The sequence below is a fragment of the Mirounga angustirostris genome, unplaced genomic scaffold (assembly GCF_029215605.1).
Source record: "Mirounga angustirostris isolate CCGP_5_RB_7025 unplaced genomic scaffold, mMirAng1.0.hap1 SCAF_7, whole genome shotgun sequence".
Taxonomy (NCBI): Eukaryota; Metazoa; Chordata; class Mammalia; order Carnivora; family Phocidae; genus Mirounga; species Mirounga angustirostris.
In genome coordinates, this window is record NW_026991715.1 from 148,494,616 (window position 1) to 148,514,213 (window position 19,598).

At 42.2% G+C, this 19,598-nt stretch overlaps 1 protein-coding gene across 1 annotated transcript in view; it reads right to left on the reverse strand.

Annotated features, from left to right (window-relative positions):
* The window catches only part of ADCY2 (adenylate cyclase 2), a 388,875-nt gene that overhangs the window by 278,631 nt on the left and 90,646 nt on the right, over positions 1-19,598 (reverse strand). The gene's annotated exons all lie outside the window — the stretch shown is intronic.

The following is a 19,598-nucleotide window of genomic DNA, read 5'->3' on the forward strand; positions in this document are numbered from 1 at the left end:
ACAGCTTGCCAGCTCTTCTACGGTGAGTCAAAATATGTGTTCACAAGGAGGATGTGTGCCCTGCTCCTGGTGGATCTGAAGAAACTAAGACCTGGAAGGACACCAGGCTCACGCTCGTTCCCCCTCTTGCATAGACACGGGGGTCCACACCGCACATATTACAATGAAAAGTAACAGTCACCATTTCACTGTGCAAGAGGGTATCACGTAAGCTCTATGCATACAACCATCACAGACAACAGAGCATATGAAAGATCAGGGGGCACGACATAAAAGGAAATTTGGATCTCCCAAATGTGCCCCTTCCTTTTCTCTAGGGGATTCCAACCCGAACACCTGCTCACTAGACAAGCACTTATGAGCTTCTTGGATGAGGCAGCAAGGTTCTGGAGGCAGAGGATGGATGCAGAATCCCAGCTCTCAGGCACTTGACAGCCTGGGGGAAGGGACAGTCATGTGGATCAGCCATTGCTTTATAGCTGATGTTGCCCGAGAGAAGGGGTACCTAGCCCCACTCCAGCAAGACAATGGGGGTGAGGTCCCCATATCCTCTTCTCTAAGATCCTGCAAGTTCAGGTGTCTCAGAATGACAGCCAAGAAGAATTCCACCACAAGTGGGGAAATGTGTCCAGAAATCCTCCTTGGGTAGCCTAGGTTGGGCATGGACCAGCTGTTTCATGCCCATCTCCTCCCAATTCAGTCTATTCATAAGGGACTTTGGGCCAAAACATATGGGCAAAAGATCACCATGGCCATACGATTTTTCTGGTAAATATTTTTATTTTACCTCTTTAAAAGGACTATGAAGATGTTTTTCAGTCAAGTATTATTATTTAGCATTCTATTTCTATTCTTTATATAGAATGGGAAAAAGTTATGTTGTTAGACAGTTTATGAACCAAAACACCTAGGATAGATGGAAAGAAACCAGGCATCTCTTTGGAGGCACCCCTTGAGCCAGGTGCCAATCTACATGGGCAGACTGGGGCAGTCCCCTCCCTCCATCTTCCCAAGAAGAGAATATACAGAATGAGTTCTTAGAACCCCAAATCAGATTTCAGAACTAGGACATGCATCTATGGAGCACTTGGCATGCATGTCCCTTCCCCACTCTTCAGATGCGTGATCTCATCTAGTCTTTACAAGAGCACTAAGGGGGCTGTTCGCTGCATCCTGCTCTCTCCAAAAGCAGTATCACTGACCCAGAGAAATGAGGAACTTGGCCAATATTCCCCAAGAAGTCAGTGTCAAATCCTAAAGAGGAATCCATGGGTTTAACTCCTCACGTGTTCTCAGTAAAGAGTTTGCAATATTGCTCTCCCTTGATGGAAATTTCATGAAGCTGAAGGCCTAACAGAAGACACAAGTGCCCACGGACCACTTCTACAAGTCTGAGATGGGAAGACAGCGAACACTCTTCCCTCCTGCCAAGACAACCACAGGAAGTGCCCAACGTCTTGGCTCCGATATTGGGTTCTTTCAATAAGCTGGACCGATTTTTAATCATCATTACAAAACTGCTCACGTTCCAAAGATAGGCTCATATTCCCTTCATTTCTATACATTGAACTTTCAGTTTGTGTTTACAGCATGAGTTATGGTAAATAATAACATAGAACAATGAGCATTTTGCAAAATTATCAGAGAAGACAGTTATACTAAATACTGGCACACTAGGAGCTAAAACAGATGTTTCATTTTTTAAATGTTGAATAAGGGTACAGATTATGGGAAGCAGGGTTTCTCCACCTCATCACTATTGACACTGGGGGCTAGAGAGTTGTGATGGACACTGCCATGCGCAGTGTAGGATGTATAGAAACATCCCTGCCCTTCACCCAGTAGATGCCATTGGCATTCCCCTCTTCAAAGTTATGCCAACTGCTGAAAATGTCTCCAGACATTGTCACATGTCTCCCAGGGGGTAGGATCACCTTGGTTCACAGCCACCGAACTAGAGAAAAAATTTCTTTTAGGAATGAGAATGAGATAAACAACTGTTGCACTGTCACGGCTTATTGAGAAAATTAAATTGATTTTGGAATCCCTAAGATCCACCAAATATTTTCACAATTAAGACACAAATTTCTACACATAGCATTAATGCAAAATCCTATATCCTCCAAGAGGTATTAAAGGAATATTTTCAGGTATCAAAATTTACAATTACAACAAACAGCCTCTCTTTTACAACTACACATTTTTCTTCTAATGCAAAAACCTATAGCAGTTCTTTGAAATTATCATAACTTCTGAACAGCTTAATTTTGGACAGCTCAAAAACTCTCACATTATTTCAATTAATATACACTTCTGCAGACATTTTGGGCTTTGAAAAGGAAGCACGTCGAAGGCGTATCTGCAGTAACCAAATGGAGAATAGACATTCTGTTTTCCAAATACAGTTGCTCCTGCTAAGTGTTCATTTTTAGATGACAAAATGAATTTTTTAAAGGTCGATTAAGGAAGTCATATTAAATCAAGTGTTGAATTTTAGTGGCAGCATTTCAGAAGCTCAGCTCAGGGCACCTGGGGAGCACTCCACAGGCTGGATGGGGAAAGAAGAAAGTCAAGTGTGGGTTCAAGTCCCACAGGGGGAATAGTCTTCACTTCCTATGACTCCCAGAGGGCTCTACTTATTTATTTTTTTTTAGCCTTCTTCCCAAAGCCACTTCAAATAAGGCCATATGTAAAACCGAAATGGATTTGGCACATAAAGAATGTGTGGGTTAGAAGCTCCAAAAAGGCAAACGCAGGCACTTGGGTTTCCATGTTACCATGGGGACATTTCCATGACAGATTCCCCTTGAATGTACCTCTATCCAGAGGCTGAAGAAAGAGGAGCCATTGATCTGAGGATGGAGACCCTGTCCAGAAACCTGGATTATCACAATATCTGAGGTGGCAGCACTCATCCCAGTAAAACCATCTGAAGTGTTTCTCTTAACTTAGCCTGCCAATTTGCCTTTTGCAAGACAGTCACATCTTCCCACTGGTCTACTTGAACCTCAAGCTCCATAATTTTTTTAAAATTTTTATTTATTTATTTATTTTAGAGAGAGAGAGAGAGCACACATGAGTGTGTGGGGGGGGGGCAGAGGTAGAAAGAATCTCAAGCAGACTCCCCGCTGAGTGCAGAGCCCAATGTGGGGCTTGATCTCACGACCCTGAGCTCATGACCTGAGCTGAAAGAGTCAGACGCCCAACCAACGGAGCCACCCAGGTGCCCATGCTCCATAAATTCCAAAGTAGGAGTTTCTCTTTTATGTTCTTAAGCCTCTTGTAGGCTAACGCAATTCTACCCATGATGTCTTCGTCCCCAACAAGCCAGGTGCAAACGTTTACACCTCACCTTTGACAATTCTTTATGTCCACACTCAAAAACAATGTCTTCTTACTTTAGGACTCCAGTGAACTACATCTGTTCGTCTGCTCCTTTCCACCCTTACTTGCACTAGGCTGGCTCATTATTTTTCCATATGTTAAAAAGTACACTTCCATAGTTTTCTGTCACTCCTTCTTCTCCCCATCCCCCAACAATGGAAGCAGAGTGTATAGCCTTCTTGTTTTTACCCATTCCACCCCATTCTCCATGCTTCTGGTAATCATTAGGGCTCATTACCAAATATTTCTAACTTTCTTCCTTCTGGGAAGCATTGAGCATTTTCTTCTAAGTCAGATGGGGCCATATGACTCTCTTTGACAAATGCCGTGAGGAAAGAAGTCATAGGTGTCTTGTGGGTGGAAATTAGTGCACCACTTACCAAGCCCCCTCTCCTCTCTGGCAATCATGAAAACATGACTTAGGGGCTCTTCCCAGTCTTGGTCTCAAGTGAGAGGCAGATTTCCTCAGTTGACCACATGGACCTGTGTTCATTTGAAAGAGTCATAATCCTTTGTGGCGGTAAGCCCCTGGGACCTCAAGCACAGCTTATGTGGTCCTAACTGACACCAAGCTCACACACACACACAGACACACACACGCGTGCACACAGACACACAGGTTTTACTGATGGATAAATCAGATGCCTTTGTATGCATTACTCTGCAATATGCTTTTTATCACTGAATTATACATGATGGGCATCTTTCCAAGTCTGTAGATGTGAATATATGATTTACTTTTTACCAATTACAAAATATTCCATTAGTAATGGATGCACCAGATTACTTAGCATTTCCTTACTGATGATCATTAATGGCAAGACAGGAGCCCTTTATCCAATTGCAGCAATATTCTCATGGATCTCCCTTTCTCCAACATTCTCCTTTCCCTAATCCAACCAACATATAGCTGGCTAGAGCCATGATTCTGAGTACATAGGTTGAATTAATTCCTTCCTTGGACGAACAATTCCTCTGGCTTACCCCTGTGCTCAGAACTCTTCTCTTCAAGTGTTCTCATGGTCACAGAGTAAAGTGGAAACCGCACAGCCCAGAGGCCAAGACTCTTTCCAGACTGGCCTCTCCACCCACACCCACACCCAGCTCTGGAAGCATGTTGGTGAGCCTGGGGCGCATCCCTGTGAGCATGGGGATCTCCTCTCCATATCTGCCACTCCCCACTCTCAGGATGTTCTCCTTCGTCTTGCTGGCCTCTTGAAATCTCACTGCTTTCGCAATGTCCACAATAGCCAAACTGTGGAAAGAGCCAAGATGTCCATCGACAGATGAATGGATAAAGAAGATGTGGTATATATATATACAATGGAATATTATGCAGCCATCAAAAGGAATGAGATCTTGCCATTTGCAACGACGTGGATGGAACTGGAGGGTATTATGTTGAGTGAAATAAGTCAAACAGAGAAAGACATGTATCATATGATCTCACTGATATGAGGAATTCTTAATTGTAGGAAACAAACTGAGGGTTGCTGGAGTGGGGGGTGGGGTGGGAGGGATGGGGTGACTGGGTGATAGACACTGGGGAGGGTATGTGCTCTGGTAAGCGCTGTGAATTGTGCAAAGACTGTTGAATCTCAGATCTGTACCTCTGAAACAAATAATGCAATATATGTTAAGAAAAAAAGAAGAAGAAGAAGAAGAAGAAGGTAGCGGGAGGGGAAGAATGAAGCGGGGGAAATCAGAGGGGTAGACGAACCATGAGAGACGATGGACTCTGAAAAACAAACAGGGTTCTAGAGGGGAGGGGGGTGGGAGGATGGGTTAGCCTGGTGGTGGGTATTGAGGAGGGCACATTCTGCATGGAGCACTGGGTGTTATGCACAAACAATGAATCATGGAATACTTCATCTAAAATTAATGATGTAATGTATGGGGATTAACATAAGAATAAAAATAAATAAATAAATAATAAAAATAAAAATACAGAAAAAAAAAAAATCTCACTGCTTTCTAGACGCACTTCAAATACAAATTCTTATCATCTCTCCAGCAACACTCTCCAGCTGTCTCCCATCTCATTCAGAGTACACTCCCAGGTCCTGGCAATGGCCCACCAGTCCTCAGATGTGGTTTCCTGGGGCCACCTCCCCTCCACTCAGCCCCCTTGCTTTTTCCCTGTGATCCAGCCTTCATGGCTGTTTCTGGAGCCCTGCAGGGGATGCTTGATCCGGGGTGCTCTGCGTGCAGTCCCCCTGCCCGGCTCCCTCTCTGCACACAGGTCTCTGTTCATTGTTACACTCTGAAGCAACTCTGCTCTTCTGGGGGTGGGGGAACAAATCAAACCATAGTATCAAGACTACACTGTAGGTCAGATCAGAATTTAGATCTCAAGCACTTTCCGTCCACTTTACATTTCATGCTCCATTCCCACACATGGGACAAAGACTAAGCATCCACAACATCAAGTTATTTAGTTTATGAATCAGAAATATTTCATAAGAATGATTTTTTTTTTTTTACTTTTTTAAACAGAAAATTACTGCAAACATAGAGAAGACATGAGGTATCACTTAAGCAAGGGCAGGATAGACACAGAAATGGTCCTAACCAAACTCCACGTAAATCCGGTCTCTCACCACCCAGGTCCCTGGTGTGAAGCCCATGGCTTTTCATTGTGTGGCTCCCATTTGTTTCAGAGTTCAGTGGCAAGCCAAATGTTCCCAGACATGCCAACAATACCTGAATATGGAGCCCCTAGTTTTTCCTATCAAATGGTACCCTAGGTCTAATGTCATCATGAAGCTCTGCTGTCTATTCCAATCTCCCGGAGAAGGCATAAGCAAGCATAATCAGCAAGATAATCAGGATTACTTATGTAAATCGCCATGGCTCTGTTGAGGATACACCATCAGGGAAATATTTTCTATTTTTTATGCTAATAATGTTAAGAGAAATAACATTCCAGTAAAGTTAAGTATTTTATAATTGGAAGCTGAGCTCCTCAAATCACTTTTCTTTCCAACAAGTCTCTCAGAAATCAAAAATAGCACAGTGTTTAAAGTAGTAGCTTAATTTTCAAAGACAGAGATTTCACTAAAACCATAGAAATTATACCTTCTTGAATAAAGCATGAATTGTAGTTCCTTTAACATTGTATCTTGTTGTTTTGGAATATAACTAGAAATACCAAATTTTAGTAAAAATTGCCAAAGGAAAAGAGAGAATTCTTGAATATAGTGATCTAATTGAGCATTCTGAAAGTAAATTCTACATTTGAATGAAAATTTTCTTTTTTAATGTTACTTCCATCTCAAAGTATTGCTGGCTTTGAGAACATCTATAGCACTTACTAATTAGGAGCATTTATATTTTTTTCTGGAAACAACTAGAAAAGATATTTAGCCAGAAATATGCTTTAACTTTTTTTTAAGTTTTTATTTAAATTCCAGTATAGTTAACATACCGTGTAACATTAGTTTCAGGTATACAATATCGTGAGTAAGCACTTCCATACATCAGCTGGTGCTCATCATGACAGGTGTACTCCTTCATCCCCATCCCCTATCTCAACCATCCTCCAACCTCCCTCCCCTCTGGGGACCATGAGTGTGTTCTCTCTAGTTCAGAGTCTGTTCCTTGGTTTGCCTCTCTCTCTCTCTCTCTCTCTCTCTCTCTCTCTCGTGTGCGCGCGCTCTCTCTCTTTCCCTTTGCTTATTTGTTGATGTGCCAAATGATACTTACCTTTTCATTTAGATTAGCATTTTCTTATCTTGTTCATTGATCATACTTTCTATAAGGATTATTTTGAGTTACTGTTACATTTCTTAGTACAAACATCACAACTGTGTAAACAATCCTTTCTTTAATTGGGGACCCTCAATCATACTGATGTTTAGTGAAGCCATCACTGTATGTCCAGGCTTCTACGGGTGTCTATGATTACCCTCTTTCTTAGGTTTGTCTTCCTTCCCTTTCCCCTCTTTCTCTCCCAGGCCCCCGCCAGTGGGGAAGGGTGTGTACCCTCACATCTGTATCTATATCTGTGTGTGTGTGCATATATACACATAGACAAACATATATGTATACATATACACACATATACACACACACATACATGTGTGTAATTCCTGTGTGTGTTCCAAGAACAGACTTTGGTAGACCCACATATGCCACTCCACTAAAATCCCATCACATCTCAGCTCTGGTGTCAGTTAAGAAGCCACCTCTCCCCAGATCAAAGACAGAGGCTTTCCCACAAGAACAAATCAAGGGAAGGACAGCCTGTGTCTGCTCCACAGAGGAGGTCTAGATTTCTGACCCAGCTAGAATTTAGCCCAGTTCACGTCATGGATGCTTCCAGATGCTTCTGGAGCTTTCTCAGGTTCCATTCTCATCAATCACTCTGGCTTCAGGCCTCACAAGACTTCACATGGGGCTGTAGGCTGAGTCCACTGGCTCAGTTCTAAGATCTAATTCCGAATTCCATGCTTGTGCACTGTAGTGGGTTACACAAACATGAGAGCCAAAGTGTCATTAGTACTATTTACAGGAAAGCATTACGAGACTCTGGCTTATCAGAACAGGACTCAAGTACGTGGATGCAATTCTCATTACACATATTTGACCTCCCCAACTTCCAACACTTGTCCTCATATTCTTTCCCATCTCATTTAATTAACTCTAGTCCCCATACCTAGGAGTTATTCTTACTAGTTTTCTCTTCCTCATTCTCTTGATCCCCAGAAGACATCCCGAACCCACCTATCCCTTTCCATCTGTGGCTACAACTCTAGTCCAATTCATATGATCACCTCTGGATTCCTGCCACATCATCCTGAATGCCCTCTCTGCCTACACTAGTGTCCCCTAGCATGAATTTTCCACACAGAAGTCAAAGTGATTCTTTTAAAATTGAGCTATAATTCACACATAATATTGTGTGAGCTTAAGGTGTACAACATGTTGATGGGAACCTTTTACATATTATAATATGGTTACACTTCTGGGTACATAGCCACAGGAAAGGAAAACAGGATACTGAAAACTTATAAGTTCCTTACACAGCATTATTCACAATACCAAGATACGGAAACAACCTAAGTGTCCATTGATGGATGAATGGATAAAGATGAGGTGTGTGTGTGTGTGTATACACATACACAATGGAATATTATTCAGCCATGAGAAAGAAAGAAAACCCACCCTTTGTAACAACATGGTTGGACTTGTGAAGGCATTATGCTAAATGAGAGAAGTCTGAAAGAGAAAGACACTGATGATTTACATATATATATATATATATATATGACATCACTTAGATGTGGAATCGAAAAAAGCCAAACTTGTAAAAACAGTAGAATGGTGGTTAGGATGGTGGGTAAATGGGGAGATTTTGTCAAAGGGTACAAACTTGCAGTTGGAAGAAGTTCTGGAGACTGAATGCACAGCAGACATTGTGACTGAGTAACAATATTATTATGCCAATTATTATAACAATATTATAGACATCAAAGTTGGTACAAAATCAGACCTTAAATGTCTTCCCCACAAAACAGGAATGATAATCATGGGACATAATGGAGTTGTTAGCTAACAAGTCATGGTAACCAGAGTGATCTTTTAACATGTTAAAAATGACCATGTCACTCCCCGTGTATATCCCGCAATTGGCTTTCTGTAACACTGAGGAAATAGGCAAAGTCCCCATCATGCCAGTAAGGGTTCCTCATTTTCTGGTCTGGTTTGTGCCTCCGATCTCATATCTCAGTAACTCCCATCACCCACATCCACAGTCCCTCCATACTGGCTTTCTCGCTGGTCCCTGAACCTCAGTGCCTTTGCACTTTCTGTCCTTCTGCCCCGAGTATTCTTCCACCATCTTCCCTTGGCTGGCTTCTTCTAGCCAGTTAGGGTTCAAAATTCAAACACTGGCTCCCCAGAGAGAATCCACTGATCCCCCTATCTAAAATATCACCCCATGCATTCTCTAGCTTTAAATTCTTTGTACCATTATTGGAATTAGAATGTTTAATTTTATATTTTTTTCTAATCCTTATTTACTGTCTTCTCCCATATAAATGTAGGCTCCAAGCAGACAAGGGTCCTGTATGGATAGTTCCCTACAACTGAGAACAGTACCTATCCATAAAAGACCTAAACAAATATTTGCAGAAGGAAAGAATGGAACACTCCAGGTGCAATGACACACGAAATCTGCTCCGTAAGGTGTAACTCAAGGGCACTCTGCAGACACCCATGAATTCCCACCGCCACATGGTGGCACACTGGATGACACCCATTTCCATCCCAGCTAATCTCAAGCCCTGATCAGTAACAAAGATAACAGAGTAGCAGAGCATCACTGCTACTTACTCTTCATTAAAAGACCCACTGACATGCTGTCAATAATTAAAACCATTTTAGAGCAAGTAATGAAAATTAAACCCACTTCCTACTGTCAACTGTGTGCCTTGCATTCACTGGCCTATAGGTGTCTGAGGACCTCTGCCTGGGTGTATGCACCATCTTCCCCCTTCCCTCTAGTTCATTACTTGTCTGGGCTGACTTGTCATGGGCTGTGGGAGACACAGGCTTCCTCTGCACTTCCTGGTATCCCCTGGACCAACAATGACCCTGAATTGTCCTTTGCTTGGCAGGGCTCAGATGTCTGCTACCTTAAGTGTGGGCCTCACACCTGGGCCCCACCTCACCTGGGAGCTCGTTAGAGATACACACTCTTGGGCCCTGCCCTGTGTTTATGGATTTGACTCTCTACTGTGATCCTGTTCCTAGCTGATATGCGTGGGGCCCACACGGATCTGAAGGGCTGTCCATGGGTTCAATGGTCGGCCACTCTGGATAAGGTGGCAGTCACTGTGGGGAATTTCCAACATTCCGACCAGATCGATCCATGAGACAAGGGAAATGTATTTGTCTCTGCCACATGGTCCTCTTCAGAGTCTGGGGCTAAGTAGATACTGAGGTTCATCAACAAGCCAGTGAACTATGACGAATAATTATATATCTTTGACCTGGTTACTACATTTTATTTCTTGAGGCCTCCAGACCAATTTGATTTTAAAATAAAGACCAGGTTTAAAAAAAAACCAAAATTATTTCCAGCGTCATTTCTACTAAATAAGCAAAAAGGGCCAGATCAACAAGTACTGACAGCCTGAAGCTCATCACACACCTTCCTCTGTATGGTCACTACTCCACTCTGCCGTGTCCTCTCTTGTGTCCCAGGGAAAAACTGAACTGTCCATGTGATCATTAAGTAGTACCTCTTGTTCAATACTGGAAAAGTTCAAGTAGAGCCCTACCTTTCTTATAATGAAAAACATCCTTAGAAATTCTTGGAAATTAACTTTATACTATTCCAAAACATCCTCTAGGACCATCATTCAGAATAAAACTCAGGGACACCTTGAGGACTTGATAATAGAAAAGAGTTTACATTTCCTTTACAGTCACCTTCAGCCATGACGATTTCCCGAGTATCAACGCCCTCGGTATAGAATATGAAAACATTTCTTTAAATGTTATGTTTTGAAGCAAGAACCTACATATAATGCTCTTTGATGGACAGCCTGGGCCGCAGAGAGTACTGATGAAATCATGAATCACCACATACCTCTCATTCTGCTTAGGAAATGTTATTCAGACTTAGGGAGACTGATGGAATCAGAGGTGAAACAATGACTCTCACTGTGCCTTTTTTCATTTAAAATAAGTAGGAGGTAGATCATAAATTTTAAAAAGCTTGGGAAAAAAAAAAAAGAGAGAGAGAGAATAGTAGGATGTAAAAACCTGGTATCCTCCAGGAACAAAGGTGGCTTGCTGTCTCCCCAGCCCTCTGTCTGTTCTGATCCCCGAGCAGTACTTAGTGGCAAGTAGTGACTGATGTGGTTCCCCTCCCTCAGTCCCTTCTCTTCCTCCTGATTCCTTGTTTGGTTTTGGGTCTCCATCTACCTATATGTGTCATATCCTTTTCTTTACTCACCATTCATATGCATGTATCCCCCAGTAGTTATTTTCACTGCACAATATACAAGGCATTTTATTACCGATTACAGAGAAGACACTGACAAGCCCTGTTCTTAAGACACTTGAAATTGCTTGGAGTGAAGGCCAATTCCCAAACTCACCCATTTATGTCCCGTACCTCCTTCCCCGCTCCCCTCATAGTCACATGATGACGGCAGAGTCTGTCTGCAAGTCTGATATGTTTAGAGTTAAAAATCGGAAAACTTTCCACCAGTAATTAGCAAACTAGTATGTCTGAATGTGGGCTAACATCTACAGTGTGAAAGCATATAACCTGTGTTCCTTGGGCCTGAAAAAATAGTATAGTATTCCCCCTTATATTCCTATTTCACAGAACATCTATTCACATTTTGTAAAGACTTGTTTTGGATAGTGATTCCTTGGCCAAGATAAAAATGAGAACAGAAAGCATTCTTGAACATCCCTCAGTTAGGCACGGGTTCCTAATATACCAGATGGAGTGGAATATGGTATCTATCTACAATTCTTTCTTCTCTCCTAGCCCTTGCCATGTAGATCAGCAGGTAGAGTATACATGCCTAAGCTGAATGGCTTTGGACTTGGCCACATGACTTCCTTCAAGCAATGGAATATGGGCTGACAGCATGCCAATTAAGAACTGAGGCTTTAAAAGGCCTCAATTCACATTTCTGCCAGCCTCCTTGGAGTTTTGGTATTCCACAATGAGAAGGCCAGGGTCCAGAAAGACACAACTCTTTCAAATGGGTCTGAACTGAACACACCCATAGCAGACCAGGACCCAACCCAAAGTCTAGAGTCTACCCTACCTGTTTAGTCCAGTAGGGATGAGAAACCAGAAAAATTTAGCAAACCAGCAGACTGGCAAGCGTGAAATAGGAAATAGGTCATTACTCTATAAGCCACTTGGATCTAGGTGTAGCTTGCTATTCAGAATTCAGAGCAGTAACCTGATTAATGCAATAATTCGTATCAGAAGTGATTTGCTACTGTAATGAAGACCTAAAATATAGGTCATTTCCTTTGGGACTCCTGGGAGTTGTTATAGGGCTCCAATAAAATGTTACCTTGTGGCAAAATAATTGGCAAGTATCGCTTCTAAGAGAGTCAATTACCAGAACGTCCAGGCTTCCCAAGGTCTCCAAATTGCATGATAAAGTCTTTAGAAACAACAGACGAAATGGGAAAAAGTGGGTGTTTGGCAGAAATATCCCTTAATATACAGAAAGAACATCATCCAACCTAAAACTGACATTTTATCTAGCTCAATATCCATTATAATCAAGATTTATTGGCAAGTATGTTCTTATTTTATATTTGGGAAAATCAAGGTGCTGAAGGCTTAAGTATTTTGCCCAAAGTCCTAAGGCAACATAAAAACAAGCCATAATCTTCTGCTAAAGCTAAAAAAAATAAAATAAAATGAAATAACAACAACATTATTTTGCCATAATCCCTGAAGGTTAACAGAGCAGGTGAGTGCCCCTCAGTGCATGGGCTATTCATTCATTCATGTCATTCAAAATAAAAAGAACCTTGAGAATCCATCTGCCCTATCCAAACAGCTTGTTCCAACACCAGGAGTCCTTTTTCTTAAAAATTATTTTTCTCATCAATGCAAAGGAAAAAAAATAGCAAGTTTGGGGCACCTGGGTGGCTCAGTCCTTAAGTGTCTGCCTTCAGCTCAGGTCACCATCCCAGGGTCCTGGGATCAAGCCCCACATCGGGCTCCCTTCTCTGTGGGAAGCCTGCTTCTCCTTCTCCCATTCCCCCTGCTTGTGTTCCCTCTCTCACTGTGTCTCTCTCTGTCAAATAAATAAATAAAATCTTTAAAAAAAATAGCAAGTTCATTTGAAAGCAATCGGGCAAAATAATGTTTATTAGAATAGGTCTATTTATTTTCTCTACCCCTATGATTAGGAGAAAATAATGTGCTTTTTGATGATTTTCTTAAATTATTTTTTCTGAAGGTGATAAACAGCTTTCTTCTTTCTGACCTTAGATTTTCACAAGTGACTCCAAGAACATTTTCATCTCTCAGTGGTCCCCTTTTTGAGGATACCAGAATGGCACAACCCCACCCCTCCCGTGAAGAACTTCCCATGTCTCCAACCAGCAAATGGATATGGAGCAGTAAATAACAGTGCATCACCAATTTACGTTTCCTACTGTAATGAGAGTAACTCCACTCTCATTGCCATTCAGATTTAAATTATATAGTATACTGCCATTAAATCAGCATTTATGATTTGGTCATGTTCAAAGACAAACAGCCTGGGGTGGGCAGTGCTTGTAAAACAGAGCAACACACTTCTCTCAGTAATCTCAGGGATTACTTAAAATAAGATACCCTGACAACTCCGAGACAGAGTTAATCAATCAAATATAACAATACACTGGCTCCTTCTAAACCAGTAGTGTGGGGAAACATAACCGCAGACTTAATTTGTGTTTATCTTTTTCTTCCTGTTCTTCTACTCTTACCTCCATCCCTGAAGGAAGTGGGATAAGGGGATCTTCACTGTTTGTGTTCCCAGCATATAATAACACAAGTTTTGCATGTATGTTCTTAACCTTTAAATCACTGGCACATATATAAAAACACCTAAAAATATTCTGCCATACTTTATGTGTATGAATGAGCTATGTTTCTCAGGGTACATAACCTTATTTTATTTTGTTTATTTTGGCTTTCCTCCATTTTATTGAAGGTTTGACACCTTACTAGGTTGAGTCAATGGCTAGTGGACTGGGCCCTAAACAAGTACTACCTTATTTCTATTTATGTAAAGGGGAATATTGTATGAAGCAATCTGAAAACAAGTATCACCACCTCAGTAACAGGTAGGCTATGCAGAAGAAACAGTGTCCTGGAAAATCACTTGGAATATCATCTTCGAAGTGCAAAAGAAACAAAACAAAACAAAACAAAACAACAAAAATCCACAAAGTAAGGTCCTCATAAAAAAAAAAGTAAATGTTATATAAAAGGACTTTTATTTATGTTCACTGTTTTGGGTCTTTATGAATATTCATGCCTACATTCTTTTTAAATATTATATTTATTTAATTTGAAAGGCCAGTGCCTCAGGCGACAAAAACTCATGCAAGGAAAATGAGTGAATTATTCCTCTAAAAACAAATACTGTTTGGGGACTCCGCTTTACACTTGTGTTGTCAACATCTACATAAATCAGCACCCAGTGGAGCGGTGTGTTCCTACCGTGGGCCCTCAATCCAAAAAGACCCACCGAGTTCTAAATGCCTTTGTTTGCTTTTCTCTCTCATTCTGAAAGAGGAAGATCTCAAAAGGAAGAATGCATATCCTTGAGCTGTAAAAATGAATTATTTTGGTGTGTGCGTTGGCTCAGTGGGGCTTTCAATTCTTGGATTACACAACTTCCCGCCACAGCCCTCCATGCCAGCCCACCAGCACGACGGTCACCCGCATTCCTTATGCTCTCATGTGATATTGTACCAACAGTTCTCTCCCGTTTATGAGGGACACTGGGGCTTGCACAGGATGTGGTCTTGCTGAGCATTACTTTAAAGCCTCAGGATTATCAAGTCTGGGGCTTAGGTCACCCTTTTATGATATGTACCATGCTATTTAAAGAAACATGATTCCATCACCGGTATCACGAAAACCAGTAGCAAAGAACATAGGCACCTTAACATGCTCCGCATTACTCTGAAGTCCCTCCAAAGATAAGCAAGTCTTGTACTTATTTCTGGTGAACCGTAGTTATTTCTGAAGTGATCACTGCACTGTGACTGCCTAAATATTAATAAGGATATGTACATTCCCATCCACATAGACGGTATGTTCTAGAGAGCAGGGCAAAGTGAACAAAAATGGGGAAGTTTCTACTCCGGAGATTTCCATAGTTCCATCACTTTGAAAATGCATATGTTAAAATAGTTGCAGTAAGTTTCACTTAAAGAAATATTTGCTTCTAGAGTCTGTAACATTGCGTCTTTGAGTTTTGTGTTCGGTCGGTTTTAGTTGTGTTTTTCTGGTGCTGGTACATGACTGACTTCAGCTCTGTCACGTGATGATTGGGTTCCTTGATCTCAGAGGCTATATCTACATCAAGGGCACAGTCCACACTTTGGCTAAACTTGACTTCTGTTCTTTTCCCATGGTTTATTAATGCTCAGGCTGCTCTTCCAAAACACCCGCATTTTTCAGCATACTGTTCTCACTCACTCCTTGAGAGACCATCACTGCCTTTTTTTTTTAAGATTTTATTTATTTATTTGAGAGAGAGAGAATGAGAGAGAGCACATGAGAGGGGGGGGGTCAGAGGGAGAAGCAGACTCCCCGCCGAGCAGGGAGCCCGATGCGGGACTCGATCCAGGGACTCCAGGATCATGACCTGAGCTGAAGGCAGTTGCTTAACCAACTGAGCCACCCAGGCGCCCCATCACTGCCTTTTTCAAGTGGGTTACATTCCAACTCTTCTTCCAGGTTTGTCTTTATTACATGGCTTGGCCAGGCACACACCTGTCACGGTGACCACATGCACACCGGTCCCTGTACTAAAATGCTCTTTCCCTTCCACCCCGGCTTCTCAGGGCTGGGGCCATGGTCCCCCTTCATTTCATGTTAATAATCATCAACTAGCCAACATAACTGACAGCCCTGTGAGACAGTGTTATTTAAGGTATAAGGAGACACAGAGTGTGTCTGGCTTTGTGCTCCACGTGGGATTCAGCAGAGAGCAAAGGGAATGGGGTCTGACTCCCCGGGGCCCAGATAAACAGGCTGCTCTGAGAGGCAGGGACAGGTGCTTCTAGATGATACTCAGGGAGAGCTACCGAAACCCAGAAAGGGGACAGCTTTATCCTGGAGAAGAGTCCTCCAGGGAGAGGGGACAATGAGGGCCAAGCCTGGACATGACACAGACTATTCATAGAAAATGATTCTGGTTTATTGATTTCCAAGTACACTGGACCACTGTCACGGGGTCAAGCATGAAATATATGACCACGTATTGGTAAAAGCCAGTTGAGAACCAGGGTTATTGACTCTTTTACTGAAAAGCCTCTAAGAAGCTGCTAGGAAAATGAATGGGTGAATTGCAGCAGAAAAGGAACCCTCAGACTCTGAATCCGTAAAGCATGAGCATGCCACTGAACAGTCTCTGACGAGCTGGCATGGGAATGGCCTCGAGCTCAGTGTCCTGTATTGTCAGCCTCTCCAATAGCTTTCTGTGAACAGCATCGGCCGTGGAGGCCAGAGGATGAGGATGGAGTCAGAAGGAGAGAGAGTGATGACGAGGGGGTGGCTGCCCGAAGCCCGCCCCCTGGCCAGGTGGCTGTAGAAACCTGAGGTCATGGGAGGTGGGAAAGGCAGAGTGAGACAATGGGTCCTTTCTCCCCTCTCTGTCCTGAGGAGAGGGTTTGATGAAAAGGCCCAGGGCGGGGGCTTCTGCCCAGCCTCACCCATTCCCTTTTCTAGTGGGAAACAGACTCTGACGTTGCCCTGCCTTCATTTGGGGGTTGCCACAAAGTAAACAGCATAGTGTGGTTAGGCAGAAGGAGGGCCGATCAGCTCCAGAGTGCTGTGGGTGGTCTTCATCAAGGATGACAGGGTTGGTTGGTTGGTTTTTTTCTAATTATTATTGCTGGCTATCAAGAAATGTAAATGTAACCTGTGTTCTGTAATCTTATGTAAACCCCAGAACTGGGGAGGGGCTTTTTACTCATCCCCCGGCCTGGCCCTGTCTCCGGGGCCCATCACAAGGCTGTGCCTGGCTTCCTCCCTGGGGTGCCCCCACCATGGTGAAGCAGTGGGGCACCCCTCTAGGGGTGCCCTCCAATATAGGAAGGGACTGCCTGTGTCTGGGGGAGGCTATCATTCGGTGTGAAGTCCAAGTGTTACAACGCTATGACCGATGCCCCATGCCTGCCCCCTGCTCTGGGAACCTTCAGACCAGGCGACCAATCCTGGGAGCTGGGGTACAACCCAAGACTGTTGGAGAGACTGGACCCACTCTGCTCTGAGCCCACTTTCAACCCTGCTTGGCCTCGAAGTCTAGAGCTGGCGAGGCTCACAGTCTCTTGGATTGCACCATTTTGTTTTTCTTTTGGAAGACAGTGTCAAGTTGTTTTATTACTGGATGAAAGCAAACAGACCTCATCCTCTCTGGATGAGGGGGTATAAATATCTGCTCTGATAGCACCATCGTCCCTCAAAGTCCCTCAGCAGCTACCGCGTTTCCTAGCAATTATTCTTAAGTTTTTATCTACCTCAAAATTCTCAATCTCTTCTCAAACCAGATCACATTATTTAAAAACATACAATTTTAGTTGACATTTAAAAAGATCCATGATTCTGATCGAAAAGCCCTGATATCTTAATGAAGTAATTTCTTTTGTTGAATAATAACATCATTTTATGGCTCAGAGCTGCTAATTTTTTGAAATTGTTCCACATGCTTCAGTGTTTCCCCTGAGCTTGTTGTGCATGTACGGATGCTCAGGACCTCCAAGGAATCACCCAACTGTGATATCGGCGCATACGTTCATTTCTTCACATGGAAGCAGGTACAAGCACTAGACAAAACATCACATCAAGATGCTCAGCAGGAAGTCCCGTAAGGGAAGAAAATGGAGATGCTCACTTTTTTTAAAAAAGAATTTTATTTCAAATGTAGCTAGTACTTGTGAATCAAAAATAAAGATGTTCAAAGTTTTCTACAAGAGCATGCATAAAAGTAAGATTTCTTAAAAGTAAATTTCTTAAATTCATCATTTCAACTATTAGTCTCTCAACTTAGACTATATACTTCAGAAAAACATATGCACTTATTAATTAAGCAGAGGTTGATAATTTTCAAGCAATACACTTCCACCTCAGACCCAGGATCAAGAAATTTCTCCATGAATCTAGGGGTCTTTAAGCAAATTTACTTATTTGAGAGAAACAGAGAGAGTAAGTGGGAGGGAAAGGGAGAAAGAATCTAAAGCAGACTCCTCGCTGAGTGCAGAGCCTGATGTGGGGCTCGATCCCATGACCACGAGATCATGACCTGAGCCAAAACCATGAGTCAGATGCTTCACCATCTGAGCCACTCAGGCACCCCTCAATACACACTCTTAATGGTATCTTCAGAATTATTATATCAATACAATTGCCAAAAATAAGCCAAGGGTGGTCCAGGATATGTTTCTGATCTTTCTGTTGTTGGAACTTTCCATAAAGATTGTACAGCCATTGAACTGTTTATAAGTTACTGGTATTAATTTGCCTTTTTGTGTAGTTATCAATATGACATGTATTTAGGTTCATCTGAGGGTTTAATTTTTTTTTCTGCCTTTCCAATTTAAGTTTAACTTTTGAATATGTACTTTTAGGAACAATATTCGAAACAAAAGAAAAAGGAACACGCAGGGAATTTTCATTGATGACCCACTTCAGATAAAGATAAGTTCTCTATTATAGGGTGTCGCATTTAATTTAGAACTCTAAGATCTACTTCACTGATTACCTGGTTTGGATCTTATTTTAAGTCTGTTTGTCTCTGTCTCATTGCATCCCCTGCTCATGAATGAAGAGCTTTTGCTTCATAAGGTGGTTCCTTTGTTATCCTACCAGGTCTCTTATCCTGATAATATCCCCTCTTTTTCACTATCTGCCTTTACCTGGTTTTACCTTTGCCTCCTCCCCTTTGTAAAATTTTTAATCAAATATTTTTTAGGACAGTTTTATATTTACAGAAAATCAGCCGAGATATTACAGAGTTCCCACATAGTCCACGCCCAGGTTTACCTACTATTAACATCTTATAATAGACTGGTATATTTGTTACATTTAATAGGCCAATATTTTTTAACACTGTTAATTAAAACCCAGAGTTCACCCAAATTGTCTTAGTCTTCACCTAATGTCCCCTTTCTGTTCTAAGATCCCACCCACGACACATTGCATTCTCATGTCCCCTGAAAGTGACAGTTACTCAGACTTTTTCCTGTTTCTGATGACCTTGATGGTTTTGAAGACTACTAATTAGGCATTTTATAGACTGTCCCTTGGCTGAAATCTGTCTGGTGTTTTCTCATGATTTTCTTGGGGTTATGTGTGTTGGGAGGAAGACCACAGAGGTGAAGTGTCATTCCCATCACACCATATCACAGGTAGGTACCATCCACATGGCTTATCTGTTGATACTGACCTTGATCAGTTGGTCAAGGTCATGTCTGTCAGCTTTCTCCACAGA